Genomic DNA, 17,529 nt, shown 5'->3' with positions numbered 1-17,529 from the left:
CAACAGCCATGGGGTGGCTAAGTGTGTTGTTGTGAGCATCGGTTACTTGGTACTGCTGACAAAGTAGGTGTTGTTCTGGGTGGACCAGTTTCTCTATGACCATAGTCACACTGGCTCCAGTGTCCCTGTAGGCCTGAACCTCAACACCATTTATTAGGGGTAGCTGCTTGTACTTATCCATATTAAGGGGACAAGCAACTAAGGTGGCTAAATCAATAGCCCCCTCAGAGACTAATATAGCCTCTGTGGTCTCCCTAACAAGACCAACCCCAACTAAGTTACCAATAGTGAGCCCAGCTACTCCCTTGGATTGGCTATTAGTAGGTTTGCTCCCACCACCACTGCTATTAGTAGGGACACTAGGTGTAGCAGTAGGGGTTGTAGTGGTAGGAGGCTTGGTGCTTTTCTTTGGACAACTGGAATCTGTTGTCCAATGGCCTTTTATTTTACCTAAATAGCACCATGGTTTCTTTTCCTTGTTTTGATTAGAAGAGGATTTGGGCCCACCACCCCCACCAGAGTGTTTTTGTGGGCCTGATGAAGACTCATTTTTAGATTTGTCCCCACCCTTGTCAGAAGACTTACCATCCTTCTTCTTGTTGCCATCTTTGTCACCCCCTGTATGAACTTTTCTGTTCACCCTTGTTCTGACCCATTTGTCTGCCTTCTTTCCCAATTCTTGGGGAGAGGTCAGATCAGAGTCCACCAAGTACTGGTGCAACAAATAAGACACACAATTATTAAGAATATGCTCTCTCAGGATCAAGTTATACAGGCTGTCATAATCAGTAACTTTACTGCCATGTAACCACCCCTCCAAGGCCTTCACTGAATGGTCAATGAAATCAACCCAGTCTTGTGAAGACTCCTTTTTGGTCTCTCTGAACTTTATCCTGTATTGTTCAGTGGTTAAGCCATAACCATCCAGGAGTGCATTCTTAAGAACTTTGTAATCATTAGCTTCATTTTCTTTCACAGTAAGGAGCCTATCCCTACCTTTTCCACTAAATGATAGCCATAGGATAGCAGCCCACTGCCTTTGAGGGACATCCTGTACAGCACAGGCCCTCTCAAGTGCAGCAAACCATTTGTTAATGTCATCCCCCTCCTTATAAGGGGGAACTATCTTGTGCAGATTCCTGGAATCATGCTCTTTTGCAGGATGACTATGTGGAATACTGCTGCTGCCACCATGGGTTTCTAAACCCAGTTTCTGTCTCTCCTTCTCTACTTCTAAAGTCTGTCTATCCAAATCCAGCTGTTGCTTCTTGAGCTTCAGTCTGGTTTGTTCCACTCTTAATCTATTGAGCTCCCTTTCTAACAATCTGTCATCAGGGTGGGTGGGAGGGACATGTCTTGAAACAGAAGTATGATGAGAATGGACAGAAGGAGACCTGACCCTTACAGAGGGCACCCTAACAGCTTGGTAACAGAAACATTATTTCTACTGTGATGAGAATGAATGCTCTTGCTATGATGTGAGACAACACTATCTGTATGGTGTGACTCAACATCAGTACCAACTATGCTAGACTGTCTAGTAATGGGCAGGCTTGGAAGTTTCTTTCCTGAATCTTTTCCTGGGGGAGTCCCTGGATCAGATTGGGAACCATTAGCTACTTTTTCAACAGATGGGGCACTTTTAGCCTTATCTTGTTCTCTAAGCATGTTAAGTAACAATTCCAAGGAAGGATTCTTCCCTACACTCAAACCTCTTTCTACACAGAGACTCCTTGCTCCTTTCCAGCTAAGGTGGTCATATGCAAGTTTGGACAGATCAACATTTTGGCCTGTGCCAGACATTTTTAGAAAGAGTTAAAGTGATAGAAAAAGGATAAACAGTTTGTCAGAGCTTTTTAGAAAGACAGAGAAAAAAAACTTTTTAAACTTTTAAGAACTTTTTAGAAAGTTAGAAGTACTTTTCAGCACTTAGAAAAGAGTTAAAAGAGGAAATGCAAAACTTTTTGGTTATGTGTATGTACACTGAACTTGTTTTGTATATTTTTCTCTTATGAAAAGTACAATGACAAGAGTGGTAAGTAGTCTCAAAGCACTTATCCCACCGCTGCACAACCAATGTAGGAGGCTGGACTGGCTTGTAGTGAGTACCAAGGGGTACTTGCACCTTGCACCAGGCCCAGTTATCCCTTATTAGTGTATAGGGTGTCTAGCAGCATAGGCTGATAGATAATGGTAGCTTAGCAGAGCAGCTTAGGCTGAACTAGGAGACGAGTGAAGCTCCTACAGTACCACTTAGTGTCATATGCACAATATCATAAGAAAACACAATACACAGTTATACTAAAAATAAAGGTACTTTATTTTTATGACGATATGCCAAAGTATCTCAGAGTGTACCCTCAGTGAGAGGATAGGAAATATACACAAGATATATGTACACAATACCAAAAATATGCAGTATAGTCTTAGAAAACGGTGCAAACAATGTATAGTTACAATAGGATGCAATGGGGACACATAGGGATAGGGGCAACACAAACCATATACTCCAAAAGTGGAATGCGAACCACGAATGGACCCCAAACCTATGTGACCTCGTAGAGGGTCGCTGGGACTATTAGAAAATAGTAAGGGTTAGAAAAATAGCCCACCTCAAGACCCTGAAAAGTGAGTGCAAAGTGCACTAAAGTTCCCCAAAGGACATAGAAGTCGTGATAGGGGAATTCTGCAGGAAAGACACAAACCAGCAATGCAACAACAATGGATTTCCAGTCGAGGGTACCTGTGGAACAAGGGGACCAAGTCCAAAAGTCACAAGCAAGTCGGAGATGGGCAGATGCCCAGGAAATGCCAGCTGCGGGTGCAAAGAAGCTGCTACTGGACTGTAGAAGCTTAGGTTTCTGCAGGAACGACAAGGGCTAGAGACTTCCCCTTTGGAGGACGGATCCCTCACGCCGTGGAGAGTCGTGCAGAAGTGTTTTCCCGCCGAAAGACCGCCAACAAGCCTTGCTAGCTGCAAATCGTGCGGTAAGGGTTTTTGGACGCTGCTGTGGCCCAGGAGGGACCAGGATGTTGCAAATTGCGTCAGGAGACAGAGGGGACGTCGAGCAAGACAAGGAGCCCTCTCAGCAGCAGGTAGCACCCGGAGAAGTGCCAGAAACAGGCACTACGAGGATGCGTGAAACGGTGCTCACCCGAAGTCGCACAAAGGAGTCCCACGTCGCCGGAGAACAACTTAGGAGATCGTGCAATGCAGGTTAGAGTGCCGTGGACCGAGGCTGGACTGTGCACAAAGGATTTCCACCGGAAGTGCACGGAGGCCGGAGTAGCTGCAAAAGTCGCGGTTTCCAACAATGCAGTCTGGCGTGGGGAGGCAAGGACTTACCTCCACCAAACTTGGACTGAAGAGTCACTGGACTGTGGGAGTCACTTGGACAGAGTTGCTGGATTCAAGGGACCTCGCTCGTCGTGCTGAGAGGAGACCCAAGGTACCGGTGATGCAGTTCTTTGGTGCCTGCGCTTGCAGGGGGACGATTCCGTCGACCCACGGGAGATTTCTTCGGAGCTTCTAGTGCAGAGAGGAGGCAGACTACCCCCACAGCATGCACCACCAGGAAAACAGTCGAGAAGGCGGCAGGATCAGCGTTACAGAGTTGCAGTAGTCGTCTTTGCTACTATGTTGCAGTTTTGCAGGCTTCCAGCACAGTCAGCAGCCGATTCCTTGGCAGAAGGTGAAGAGAGAGATGCAGAGGAACTCGGATGAGCTCTTGCATTCGTTATCTAAAGTTTCCCCAGAGACAGAGACCCTAAATAGCCAGAAAAGAGGGTTTGGCTACCTAGGAGAGAGGATAGGCTAGCAACACCTGAAGGAGCCTATCAGAAGGAGTCTCTGACGTCACCTGGTGGCACAGGCCACTCAGAGCAGTCCAGTGTGCCAGCAGCACCTCTGTTTCCAAGATGGCAGAGGTCTGGAGCACACTGGAGGAGCTCTGGGCACCTCCCAGGGGAGGTACAGGTCAGGGGAGTGGTCACTCCCCTTTCCTTTGTCCAGTTTCGCACCAGAGCAGGGCTAAGGGGTCCCTGAACCGGTGTAGACTGGCTTATGCAGAAATGGGCACCAAATGTGCCCATGAAAGCATTTCCAGAGGCTGGGGGAGGCTACTCCTCCCCTGCCTTCACACCATTTTCCAAAGGGAGAGGGTGTAACACCCTCTCTCAGAGGAAGTTCTTTGTTCTGCCATCCTGGGCCAGGCCTGGCTGGACCCCAGGAGGGCAGATGCCTGTCTGAACGGTTGGCAGCAGCAGCAGCTGCAGTGAAACCCCGGGAAAGGCAGTTTGGCAGTACCAGGGTCTGTGCTACAGGCCACTGGGATCATGGGATTGTGCCAACTATGCCAGGATGGCATAGAGGGGGCAATTCCATGATCATAGACATATTACATGGCCATATTCGGAGTTACCATTGTGAAGCTACATATAGGTAGTGACCTATATGTAGTGCACGCGTGTAATGGTGTCCCCGCACTCACAAAGTCCGGGGAATTGGCCCTGAACAATGTGGGGGCACCTTGGCTAGTGCCAGGGTGCCCACACACTAAGTAACTTAGCACCCAACCTTTACCAGGTAAAGGTTAGACATATAGGTGACTTATAAGTTACTTAAGTGCAGTGTAAAATGGCTGTGAAATAACGTGGACGTTATTTCACTCAGGCTGCAGTGGCAGGCCTGTGTAAGAATTGTCAGAGCTCCCTATGGGTGGCAAAAGAAATGCTGCAGCCCATAGGGATCTCCTGGAACACCAATACCCTGGGTACCTCAGTACCATATACTAGGGAATTATAAGGGTGTTCCAGTAAGCCAATGTAAATTGGTAAAATTGGTCACTAGCCTGTTAGTGACAATTTGAAAGAAATGAGAGAGCATAACCACTGAGGTTCTGATTAGCAGAGCCTCAGTGAGACAGTTAGTCACTACACAGGTAACACATTCAGGCACACTTATGAGCACTGGGGCCCTGGGTGACAGGGTCCCAGTGACACATACAACTAAAACAACATATATACAGTGAAAAATGGGGGTAACATGCCAGGCAAGATGGTACTTTCCTACACGCCACGCTCTATCCATCCCTCTCTGTTCCCTCAGATCATTAGCCCGATTGGTGGGCCATCTTTCTTCCTCCATTCAGGCCATTTTCCCAGGGCCTCTTCATTACAGAGGTCTACAAAGACTGAAAATCCATCACCTACGCAAAGGTCTCGATAACTCAGATCCAGTCATTCTGGATTCCAAATCCAGAGAAGAGCTCCTTTGGTGGCTCAGTCATTTAGATGCTTTGAACGGGAGAACGATTTTTTCTGCTGCCCCAGATGTTGTCTTAGAGTCAGATGCAAGTCTGACAGGTTGGGGCGTAAGATGTGGGCAACTCTCGACTGGAGGCTCATGGTCCATTCAGGAGTCAACACTGCAAATCAATTGTTTAGAGATGCTTGCAAGATCCTTTGCCATCTAGCCCTTTATAAAAGACAGGGTAAAGTGCACCGTTCTCCTGAGAATGGACAACCTGTCGGCAGTCTGGAACATAAACCAGCTCAGTGGTACCAGATCCAAACCTCTGGCACTACTGGCCAGAAGCCTGTGCGAATTCTGTCTCCAGAAGAACATCTCGGTCAGGGTAGAATATCTCCCGGGCAAACTCAATGTTGTGGCTGACTGGTTTTCCAGGCATATCTACAACTTAAGCGATTGGCGTCTTCATCCTTCTGTTTTCAATCATCTTTCTTCCATCTGTGGCACCATGTCAATAGACCTCTTTGCTTCTCGCCTCAACACTCAGCTTCCTTCTTTTTTCAGCTGGAGGCCAGATCCTTTGGCGATAGCCATGGATGCCTTTCCTTCGGTCATGGCCCCATTCCCTTCTCTATGCATTTCCTCTGTTTCTCATTGCCCGGGTTCTAGCTCGGGTGCGCAGACAGCAGTCATCTCTTGTCCTGATCACTCCGTTTTGGCAGTCCCAGCCTTGGTATCCAACCCTATTGGAGCTAGCTTCAGATTTCCCAGTATTGATTCCTCCCTTTCCCGATCTGCTCGGGGTCCTCCTCACACCCTGGTGGTGGAGAACTCCAGGTCTCATAGCTTGGAGAATTTCGGGGCTTCCTGGAGAACCCTTGGAATTTCAGAGGAGGCTGTCCATTTTATCCAGCAGTCCTGGGCCCTAGGCACAATGAAGGTCTACAAGTCAGCCTGGTTGGCTTGGTGTAGCTGGTGTTTGGAAAGGGATTCAGATCCCATTTCGGCAGATGTAACATTGGTTGTTCATTTTCTCGCTTCCTTGGGTTCTCATGGTAGAGCTTATCTTACCATTAATACATACAGATCACCGATTGTGAGAAAGTAGCCTCTTTCTAGCCTTGTTACCCCCACTTTTGGCCTGTTTGTGAGTGTATGTCAGGGTGTTTTCACTGTCTCACTGGGATCCTGCCAGCCAGGGCCCAGTGCTCATAGTGAAAACCCTATGTTTTCAGTATGTTTGTTATGTGTCACTGGGACCCTGCTAGCCAGGACCCCAGTGCTCATAAGGTTGTGACCTATATGTATGTGTTCCCTGTGTGGTGCCTAACTGTCTCACTGAGGCTCTGCTAACCAGAACCTCAGTGGTTATGCTCTCTCTGTACAAATTGTCACTAACAGGCTAGTGACCAATTTCACCAATTCACATTGGCATACTGGAACACCCTTAGAATTCCCTAGTATATGGTACTGAGGTACCCAGGGTATTGGGGTTCCAGGAGATCCCTATGGGCTGCAGCAATTCTTTTGCCACCAATAGGGAGCTCTGACAATTCTTACACAGGCCTGCCACTGCAGCCTGAGTGAAATAACGTCCACGTTATTTCACAGCCATTTACCACTGCACTTAAGTAACTTATAAGTCACCTATATGTCTAACCTTTACCTGGTAAAGGTTAGGTGCAAAGTTACTTAGTGTGTGGGCACCCTGGCACTAGCCAAGGTGCCCCCACATTGTTCAGGGCAAATTCCCCGGACTTTGTGAGTGCGGGGACACCATTACACGCGTGCACTATACATAGGTCACTACCTATATGTAGCTTCACAATGGTAACTCCGAATATGGCCATGTAACATGTCTATGATCATGGAATTGCCCCCTCTATGCCATCCTGGCATTGTTGGCACAATCCCATGATCCCACGGGTCTGTAGCACAGACCCGGGTACTGCCAAACTGCCTTTTCAGGGGTTTCACTGCAGCTGCTGCTGCTGCCAACCCCTCAGACAGGTTTCTGCCCTCCTGGGGTCCAGCCAGGCTTGGTCCAGGATGGCAGAACAAAGGACTTCCTCAGAGAGAGGGTGTTACACCCTCTCCCTTTGGAAAATGGTGTGAAGGCAGGGGAGGAGTAGCCTCCCCCAGCCTCTGGAAATGCTTTCATGGGCACACATGGTGCCCATTTCTGCATAAGCCAGTCTACACCGGTTCAGGGACCCCTCAGCCCTGCTCTGGCACGAAACTGGACAAAGGAAAGGGGAGTGACCACTCCCCTGACCTGCACCTCCCCTGGGAGGTGCCCAGAGCTCCTCCAGTGTGCTCCAGACCTCTGCCATCTTGGAAACAGAGGTGCTGCTGGCACACTGGACTGCTCTGAGTGGCCAGTGCCAGCAGGTGACGTCCGAGACTCCTTCTGATAGGCTCCTTCAGGTGTTGATAGCCTATCTTCTCTCCTAAGTAGCCAAACCCTCTTTTCTGGCTATTTAGGGTCTCTGCTTTGGGGATTTCTTTAGATAACGAATGCAAGAGCTCATCAGAGTTCCTCTGCATCTCTCTCTTCACCTTCTGCCAAGGAATCGACTGCTGACCACGCTGGAAGCCTGCAAAACTGCAACAAAGTAACAAAGACGACTACTGCAACTCTGTAACGCTGATCCTGCCGCCTTCTCGACTGTTTTCCTGGTGGTGCATGCTGTGGGGGTAGTCTGCCTCCTCTCTGCACTAGAAGCTCCGAAGAAATCTCCCGTGGGTCGACGGAATCTTCCCCCTGCAACCGCAGGCACCAAAGAACTGCATCACCGGTACCCTGGGTCTCCTCTCAGCACGACGAGCGAGGTCCCTTGAATCCAGCAACTCTGTCCAAGTGACTCCCACAGTCCAGTGACTCTTCAGTCCAAGTTTGGTGGAGGTAAGTCCTTGCCTCCCCACGCCAGACTGCATTGCTGGGAACCGCGACTTTTGCAGCTACTCTGGCCTCTGTGCACTTCCGGCGGAAATCCTTTGTGCACAGCCAAGCCTGGGTCCACGGCACTCTAACCTGCATTGCACGACCTCCTGAGTTGTCCTCCGGCGACGTGGGACTCCTTTGTGTAACTTCGGGTGAGCACCGTTTCACTCCTCTTCATAGTGCCTGTTCCAGCACTTCTGCGGGTGCTGCCTGCTTCTGAGAGGGCTCCTCGTCCTGCTGGGCGCCCCCTCTGTGCCCTGACGCAATTGGCGACATCCTGGTCCCTCCTGGGCCATAGCAGCATCCAAAAACCCTAACCGCACGACTTGCAGCTAGCAAGGCTTGTTTGCGGTCTTTCTTCAGGAAAACACTTCTGCACGACTGTCCACGGCGTGGGGCATCCATCCTCCAAAGGGGAAGTTTCTAGCCCTTGTCGTTCCTGCAGAATCTTCAGCTTCTACTGCCCAGTAGCAGCTTCTTTGCACCCACAGCTGGCATTTCCGGGGCATCTGCCCATCTCCGACTTGCTTGTGACTTTTGGACTTGGTCCCCTTGTTCCACAGGTACCCTCGTTTGGAAATCCATCGTTGTTGCATTGCTGATTTGTGTCTTTCCTGCAGAATTCCCCTATCACGACTTCTGTGCTCTTTGGGGAACTTTAGTGCACTTTGCACTCACTTTTCAGGGTCTTGGGGTGGGCTATTTTTCTAACCCTCACTGTTTTCTTACAGTCCCAGCGACCCTCTACAAGGTCACATAGGTTTGGGGTCCATTCGTGGTTCGCATTCCACTTTTGGAGTATATGGTTTGTGTTGCCCCTATCCCTATGTGTCCCCATTGCATCCTATTGTGAATATACATTGTTTGCACTGTTTTCTAATACTATACTGCATATTTTTGGTATTGTGTACATATATCTTGTGTATATTTGCTATCCTCATACTGAGGGTACTCACTGAGATACTTTTGGCATATTGTCATAAAAATAAAGTACCTTTATTTTTAGTATATCTGTGTATTGTGTTTTCTTATGATATTGTGCATATGACACTAGTGGTACTGTAGGAGCTTCACTCGTCTCCTAGTTCAGCCTAAGCTGCTCTGCTAAGCTACCATTATCTATCAGCCTAAACTGCTAGACACCCTATACACTAATAAGGGATACCTGGGCCTGGTGCAAGGTGTAAGTACCCCTTGGTACTCACTACAAGCCAGTCCAGCCTCCTACACCGATCCCTTCAGAGCATGGAAGAGTGGACGGAAGACCTACTGGCGAACACCCGTTGGTATGTCGACTTTTAAAGGAGTACATTTTGCTAAGCCTCCATCTCCTAAGTATAATGTTATGTGGCATGTTAATGCTGTACTTTGCCTTTTTATTGCATGGCCAGATAATGATGACTTATCGCTCAAACATTTGTCTGCCAAATTGACAATGCTTTTGTGTTTGGTATCTATTAAGCACGTTTCTGATGTTAAGCTCTGGATGTTTCCTCTTTTCGTTATTCCTCTTTAGGTGTTTATTTCCAATTCAATAGGCGTACTAAGACAAATTTATCATCTTTGCATTACCCTTTTTCCCCTCTCAACCAAAATTGTGTGTTGGTAATTGTTTAAAGACATACGTTTCTCGAACTGCAGATCTCAGAAGTATCTCCTCTTCTCAATTACTTATTTCCTTTCAGAAACCCGATAAGCCTGTGTCGGTCCCTACATTGGCCCGTTGGGTCAAGTAGCTCATGTCTATGGCGGGTGTCTCTACCCTTTCCTTTGGCCATCATTCAGTGAGAGGGGCTGAGACCTCTTGCGCCGTTTGGGCGGGGGCTGGTTTACCCGATATTCTCAGATCTGTAGATTGGTCAAACGTTAATACGTTTAGAACATTTTATTGTAAACCTCTTGATCACCTGTTAGACAATGTGATATCCTTGCTTTGAACTAGCATAATATGAGCCTCCGGTCTTGTAATAAAGTTGAGATTTTCCTAGCCGTGGTGTCTGAAAGGCTAGATTTTATTAAAGACACGGAGGCGAGTATTATCCCACCGCAGTTTAATTAACCCTCCCTGTTATTTTTTCCGCAGTTTCTCCGCCTTCAACCAGCACTGCTGCATCCAGTTAATTTGCACTCAGCTGCTCTGTATCTGGCTCCGCCGCACGAAGTTCCTGGTTGCCAGTTCCTCCTTTGTTTCTGATGGACTCCTTTAAGGATTTCTCATCTGCTCTTTTGACTTTGTACCTTTTTCTGATTTGGCTCTCGGATTGTTCTTCTGACTGTCTCTCACAAGAAGGCTTGTTGCTCTCAGTCACAAGAGTTGTACTCATACTCGATGTGCCATCGGTTGCCCCCTTTATGATGCAATTTGGTAGTTTTCCCCATGCTTTTCTGTGATTTGTAATTTTCTTGGCTGCTATATTTTATTAAAGTGAGAAAAGAACACATAATACTTGCCTCTGTGTCATTAATAAAATCTAGCCTTTCAGACACCAAGGCTAGAAAAATCTAAATTAAATCTAAACATGAGCACATCATTTCATTTAATGAGCAACTAATATGTACACTTTGTGATCACTAGCAGCTGCTCAAGTAAGCCCATTTTCAAAGTTGTGTATTATTTTCTAGATTCATTCATTTTCTGTGCAGATTCTACATTCAGAACACATGAATATTTATTAGTAAAAATTCAGCGTTCACAGTTGTTGGTGGGCTACTGTAACCATAGACTAGGTTTAAGGCCAAGGGAGTCCAATCTCATTGAGAGAACATGAAAAGAAGCATGAGACGGGGTGCCCTTTATCGCCCCCTTCTCTTTGCCTTACCTTCAGAACTCTTTGTGCAATGCATCCGTGCCAACCTTGCATCAAAAAAATCTAATTTGGCACACAAGAAATAAAACTAACCATGACTGCAGACAGTATCCTGGCATCATAAACAGACCCTCTCCACTATCACCTTCAGGTTCTGGCAGAGCTTGAAGCATACCAGAAATTCTCGGTTTTAAAATCAATGTCACCAAGTCAGATATTCTTAATACCTTGGCTCCCAGTACCATGACTGAAAAAAATACAGACAATGCTACATTGGGTGGCTACCAGTATCAACTATCTGCGATTGGCCCAGTTTCCAACCCTAAATAAATACACACAAATAAATCTTCACAGGCTAAAATAGAGGGGTGAAAGCCAAACTCAATGTCTGAAGGCATAAAGGACTTTCACTTGCAGGCAGCACAGCGGTGTATGACATGTCAATCTTATCCAGGATACTCTAGATCTTTCAAATACTGATCCTTCATATTACAAGAGATTACTTCAGTGACATGCAGTTGGCTCTGTATATACTATTTCAAAATAAGAAATAGTGTGCACAGAGTCCAAGGGTTCCCCTTAGAGGTAAGATAGTGGCAAAAGTAGATAACTCGAATGCTCTATTTTGTGGTAGTGTGGTCGAGCAGTAGGCTTATCAGAGGGTAGTGTTAAGCATTTGTTGTACACACACAGGCAATAAATAAGTAACACACACTCAAAGACTTACTCCAGGCCAATATGTTTTTATATTGAAAAATATATTTTCTTAGTTTATTTTAAGAACCACAGGTTCAAGATTTACAGTAAACACTTTAAATGTAAGGTACTTCACTTAGATACTTTAGGAACTTTGAATGAAAACAATATCATGTACAGTCTTTGTAAAAATGGCAATAAGCTATTTTCAAAGTGGACACTGTGCAAAAATCAACAGTTCCTGGGGGAGGTAAGCAAAGGTTAGATTAGGAGGTAAGTAAAACACTTACAAGTCTCAGTCCTGGTGCATAGGAAGCCTACCGTTGGGGGTTCAAGGCAACCCCAAAGTTACCACACCAGCAGCTCAGGGCCGGTCAGGTGCAGAGGTCAAAGAGGTGCCCAAAACACAGAGGTGCCTATGGAGAACAGGGGTGCTCCGGTTCCAGTCTGCCAGCATGTAAGTATCTGCGTCCTCGAGGGGGCAGACCCGGTGGGTTTGGTAGAGCACTGGGGGGGGGGGAAACACATGTAGGCACACAAAACACACCCTCAGCGGCACAGGGGCGGCCGGGTGCAGTGTGCAAAGCAGGCGTCCGGTTTCAGGTAGGAAAGAATGGAGGGAACCGGGGGTCACTCTAGCGGTGAAGGCAGGCACAGAGGGGGCTTCTCTGGACAGCCACCACCTGGGCTAGGCAGAGGGTCGCCTGGGGTCACTCACTCCTGCGTCGAAGTTCGGTTCCTTCAGGTCCTGGGGGCTGCGGGTGTTGCTGTGGGAGCTCAGGGGGGTCGTCTCTGGTTACTCACGGGCTTGCAGTCGCCGGAGAGTCCTCCCTGAGGTGTTTGTCCTCTGGATCTCGAGCCGGGGGCGTCGGGCGCAGAGTGTGAAGTCTCACGCTTCCAGCGGGAAACGTGAAGTCTTTGGAAGTTGCTTCTTTGTTGCAAAGAAGTAACTGGTTTTGAACAGGGCCGCTGTTCACAGGAGTTTCTCGGTCCTTTAGTCCAGAGCAGTTCTCTGAGGCTTCATAGGTCGCGGGTCCCTGTCGCTGGGGCCAAAGCAGTTGTCATCTTTCTCCTTCTCTGCAGGCTTGTAGGTCAGCAGTCCTTTTTGTTTCTTCAGGTTGGAGGAATCTGATTTCCTGGGATCTTGGGAGCCCCTAAATACTGAATTTAGGGGTGTGTTTAGGTCTGGGGGGGCAGTAGCCAATGGCTACTGTCCTGGAGGGTGGCTACACCCTCTTTGTGCCTCCTCCCTGTGGGGGGGGGGGGGCAGATCCCTAATCCTATTGGGGGGATCCTCCAAACTCAAGATGGAGGATTTCTCAAGGCGGGGGTTACCTCAGCTCAGGACACCTTAGGGGCTGTCCTGACTGGTGGGTGACTCCTCCTTGATTTTCTCATTATCTCCTCTAGCCTTGACACCAAAAGTGGGGGCAGTGGCCGGAGGGGCGGGCATCTCCACTAGCTGGGATGCTGTAACAAAAGGGGTGAGCCTTTGAGGCTCACCACCAGGTGTTACAGTTCCTGCAGGGGGAGGTCAGAAGCACCTCCACCCAGTACAGGCTTTGTTCCTGGCCACAGAGTGACAAAGGTGTTCTCCCCATGTGGCCAGCAACATGTCTGGTGTGTGTCAGGGTGTCAGGAACTGGTCAGCCTCCACTAGAAGTCGGGTAGGTATTCAGGGGGCATCTCTAAGATGCCCTCTGGGTGTATGTTACAATAAATTGCACACTGGCATCAGTGTGCATTTATTGTGCTGAGAAGTTCAATACCAAACTTCCCAGTTTTCAGTGTAGCCATTATAGAACTGTGGAGTTCGTGTTTGACAAACTCCCAGACCATATACACTTATGGCTACCCCGTACTTACAATGTCTAAGGTTTTGCTTAGACACTGTAGGGGCATAGTGCTCATGCACATATGCCCTCACCTGTGGTATAGTGCACCCTGCCTTAGGGCTGTAAGGCCTGCTAGAGGGGTGACTTACCTATGCCACAGGCAGTGTGAGGTTGGCATGGCACTCTGAGGGGAGTGCCATGTCGACTTAGTCATTTTCTCCCCACCAGCACACACAAGCTGTGAGGCAGTGTGCATGTGCTGGGTGAGGGGTCCCCAGGGTGCCATAAGACATGCTGCAGCCCTTAGAGACCTTCCCTGGCATCAGGGCCCTTGGTACCAGGGGTACCAGTTACAAGGGACTTACCAGAGTGCCAGGGTTGTGCCAATTGTGGAGACAAAGGTACAGTTTAGGGAAAGAACACTGGTGCTGGGGCCTGGTTAGTAGGGTCCCAGCACACTTTCAAATCATAACTTAGCATCATCAAAGGCAGAAAGTTAGGGGGTAACCATGCCAAGGAGGCATTTCCTTACAGTTACCCATACATTTGGAAGGGTAAAGCAGAGAGGATTGCTGGGCACAAATGCTCACTGCGTCCACAGCAAGAGGCTTTGGAGTTCTTGATTTATTCCATTACTACGCTGTGGCCGACTTACGGTTCTTAATTAATTGGACACTAAGGGAGAATAAATAAGGTTGGTGTACGATTGATCACATGTTGGCTGCAAGGCCACTCTGGTAAGTACATAGGCGACACAAACTCATCGAACCAATCAATATACTCTATAGATGCCCAGACACAAGGGTCGCCTTAGAAATTTGGGATAAGACAACAATCAGGTACAGACTGAGCTCTTTCCTATCACAATTCACTCCACTCTGGGAAAATTTGGAATTTACCAGGGCCTACATAGGACCCCAAAACAAGAGTGGGTGGAGGAGGGTGTAAGTCTCTCAAGATGTGTTTGACCATGATACTATTAAGTCACTTGAACAACTCAAAAGAAGAAATTCTGATACCAGAACCTGATCTCTTCAGCTATCTATAACTGCGCCATTGGTGCTTACTCATAAAATCAAAAGGCAAACTTCAAAGCTCTGACCCCTTTCTAGAATTACCTATTAAATTGCACGACTGAGACACCCTACTTCTAAAATCTATCAAATGCTACATACTTGAAGGAAAGACCAGAAATTTGTGTTTTAACACACCTAGGGTGAGAGTTGCATATGGTTCTCGATCGGGAACAATGGGACGACATCCTACTGCGGACAAATAACTTTGCCTCCCAATGCAGGTGGTAGTAAAACAATACTTAAAATCCTTTATCAGCAGCATTACACTCCGTCGTGACTGGCAAGGTTGAGGAGGGGAGGAAAAATGTCACTCATGGTCGGGGCTACCCATCAGTGGTCCAAGCACCTCAGACCAATGACACTGATCATCCCTTTGGCTCTTTATTTCATAGGACCACTCGAAGATCCTGGGTGGGCAGGCTAAACTGGGCTTTGCAGCGCACGTGGGATTAGCCAAGCCTCTGCTCAGAGTAACCAGTCAGTGCCAGCAAGGAGGGTGTAGAGCAGAGGTCTTCAAACTGGGGGGTGGGCCCCCCTAGGGGGGCCTGAAGTGATCCCAGGGGGGGGCCCAGACTCTGGCCCGAAATAAATATTATACAGATAAAAGGCCTTTGTTTTAAGCAGAAGCATGTTATTGCAGTTTTAAAAGGGTAACAGTACTTAACTGCAATGTATGTTTAAATAGGTTTAGACATATTTAAACATTGCCATGTTTATAAAATAATTGTGAAACATTCTGAGGGGGGCCCAATGATTTTTATTTTTCAACTGGGGGGGCGCGGCATTAAAAAGTTTGGAGACCTCTGGTGTAGAGGAAAGCCCAGCCCTTGCACATAAGAGTGTCAACACAGTGAACTACATCGAGGTTTACCATTTAAGAACTGCATTATCAACACCAGAAATGGGTCGCCTGAGAAACGGCATTAAAAATAATGATAGTCACCGGGCTGGCACAGTCCTCTGAGACTGTCAACGAATTGCGTGACAATCTCTGGTACTTGCTGTGAAGAGGGAAAATGCTGAAACGCGTAATTTTAACCCGTGGCGCTTGCATTTGGCAGGATAGCGCAGCCAGACCTTCATCAGAGTTTGTCTCAGTTCCACAAGTAGAAAGCTCATCCAGACCAGTCATTTTTGTTGCATGGTATTTGAGGCCGTTCTTAACCTATCATAAAAGCAGGACTACAAATCCCAGAATTCAAAGCATATCCTGGAATGGGTGAGGTACTCATGCATGGAACCGAGAAACTTGGTAGCTTGGTGTCATGTATGTGCCGAAATGTGCAAATCGGAAAAAGAATTCTCATTTCATATTCCCTGTGTGATCAAAACTAAAACGTCTATGGGCCAGTTATTACTTGTAAGGGGTGCACCTTTTTTGGTAGGTTTGAAATTGAAGTATATAATAATCATGTCCTGTGTCCTACGTGTCTCAATAGGCTTTGTCGGATGCTATGTTGTCACAATTTTAATCTTTACTGACTGCTTCGAAAAATTCAAGATTTTGAAATCTGGGCAGGCAGACTATCTGATGCTGGTAGAGCGCGAAGGTAATTGTTTAATACGACTTTAATACTTTACTCCGATTACTAAATTAAACCGCACATGCGCGGGGAAGAGTTAAGGCGATCTAAACTGCCAGTCAATGAGTGCTTCTTTAAGACTACTATCGCTTACTCGCATGCTGAGAATTACCTCCCGCAGTTGTGTCGTCCGCTGTTTATATCTATAGGTTCGTCTTCTACGTTTCTAGTACTTCGAGCCTTTCAGGCTTACAGTAAGACTGAAGAACGAACTTGACTGCGGCAGTCTAGAGTTCCGCCCTTTTCCGGGACTCTCGTACGATTGAACAGAAGGACGTCGACATGTGGCAGACATATTGGAATACGCTTGTTATTTATGACATAGATAAATAACTAGGCACTGGTCGGTCAAACTGAATCAATGTGGCCATTATCGGATATGCCCAGTAACAATACGGAGCCGGGAGTAGTTGGTGTAACTGCTTTATTAATTACGCGCTCACTCCACTCAATCTTACACCCAGTGCTGCCTGATTTTGAGCCCTATACCAAGCCCAAAGCTGTCCACGTTGAAGCCCAAATTCAGATTTTCCTAGCTTTAGTGAAGGAAAGTCTAGATTTTATTAAAGACAGGGAGGCGAGTATTATGCTTCCTTTTCTTGCTTCAATCTCAACAACAGCCAAGACAAACAATATTACAACAAGAACTACATATCCCATGAATCAAGAAACAAGATGTCACACATGAAGTCATAAAGTAATAACCAGTAGCAAGCCCGCAACCCCAATAACTGTCTTAACTGCGAGGATCAAGCCTTCTTGCAAGAGCAGGTCAAGAGAAACGAAACAATGGAATAATAACCAATATAATGGAAAATGCCATCAATAGCATAAAAAAGTACTTCGCAAAGTCCAGAGCTGAGGGGGAAACTGAATTCAGGTGGTCCACATAACGACAGGAAGGCATTAATCGATCTCCATAAAGAGTAACAGATGCAGAGACTTCGTGAGGAAGAAACTTGGAGGTAGAACGAACATCCTCATGACGAAGCGAGTGGTGCAGGGGAAGCCGGCACTAAAATAGAAATGGGAGGGTTAAGAAAAGCAGTGGGATAATACTCGCCTCCGTGTCTTTAATAAAATCTAGACTTTCCTTCACTAAAGCTAGGAAAATCTGAATTTTATTACAAGAACGGAGGCTCCTATTATGCTTGTTTAAAGCATGTTAATAACAGAATCGGCAACAGTAGAAATTGGTTTACAATAAAAAGTTCTAAAAGTGGAAACATTAGACCAGTCTGCCGATCTAAGAATGTCCTCCAACGAGCACCGGCCCAGAGGGCCTTAGAAGCCATAGCACCTCTGGTGGAATGTGCCCCAAAGGAACTGGTGTCAAT

The 17,529-nt window shown here is 47.1% G+C and overlaps 1 protein-coding gene across 4 annotated transcripts in view; it reads right to left on the bottom strand.

The window, feature by feature from the left end:
• Positions 1-16,440, bottom strand: part of LOC138250021 (nucleoside hydrolase-like) — a 283,783-nt gene extending 267,343 nt beyond the window's left edge. For 2 of the 4 annotated variants that reach the window (XM_069204372.1, XM_069204374.1), the window contains exon 1: positions 16,305-16,440. The gene's annotated coding sequence lies outside the window, so the exon portion shown is untranslated. Of the gene's footprint in view, positions 1-16,286 lie in introns of all 4 variants that reach the window. The other 2 variants (XM_069204370.1, XM_069204371.1) reach the window with 2 other exon arrangements.
• Positions 16,441-17,529: the final 1,089 nt, after the last annotated feature.

This window comes from Pleurodeles waltl, chromosome 8, assembly GCF_031143425.1.
Source record: "Pleurodeles waltl isolate 20211129_DDA chromosome 8, aPleWal1.hap1.20221129, whole genome shotgun sequence".
NCBI lineage: Eukaryota > Metazoa > Chordata > Amphibia > Caudata > Salamandridae > Pleurodeles > Pleurodeles waltl.
The sequence above is the reverse complement of the archived record's forward strand: the minus strand, read 5'-3'. Positions and strand labels throughout refer to the sequence as shown.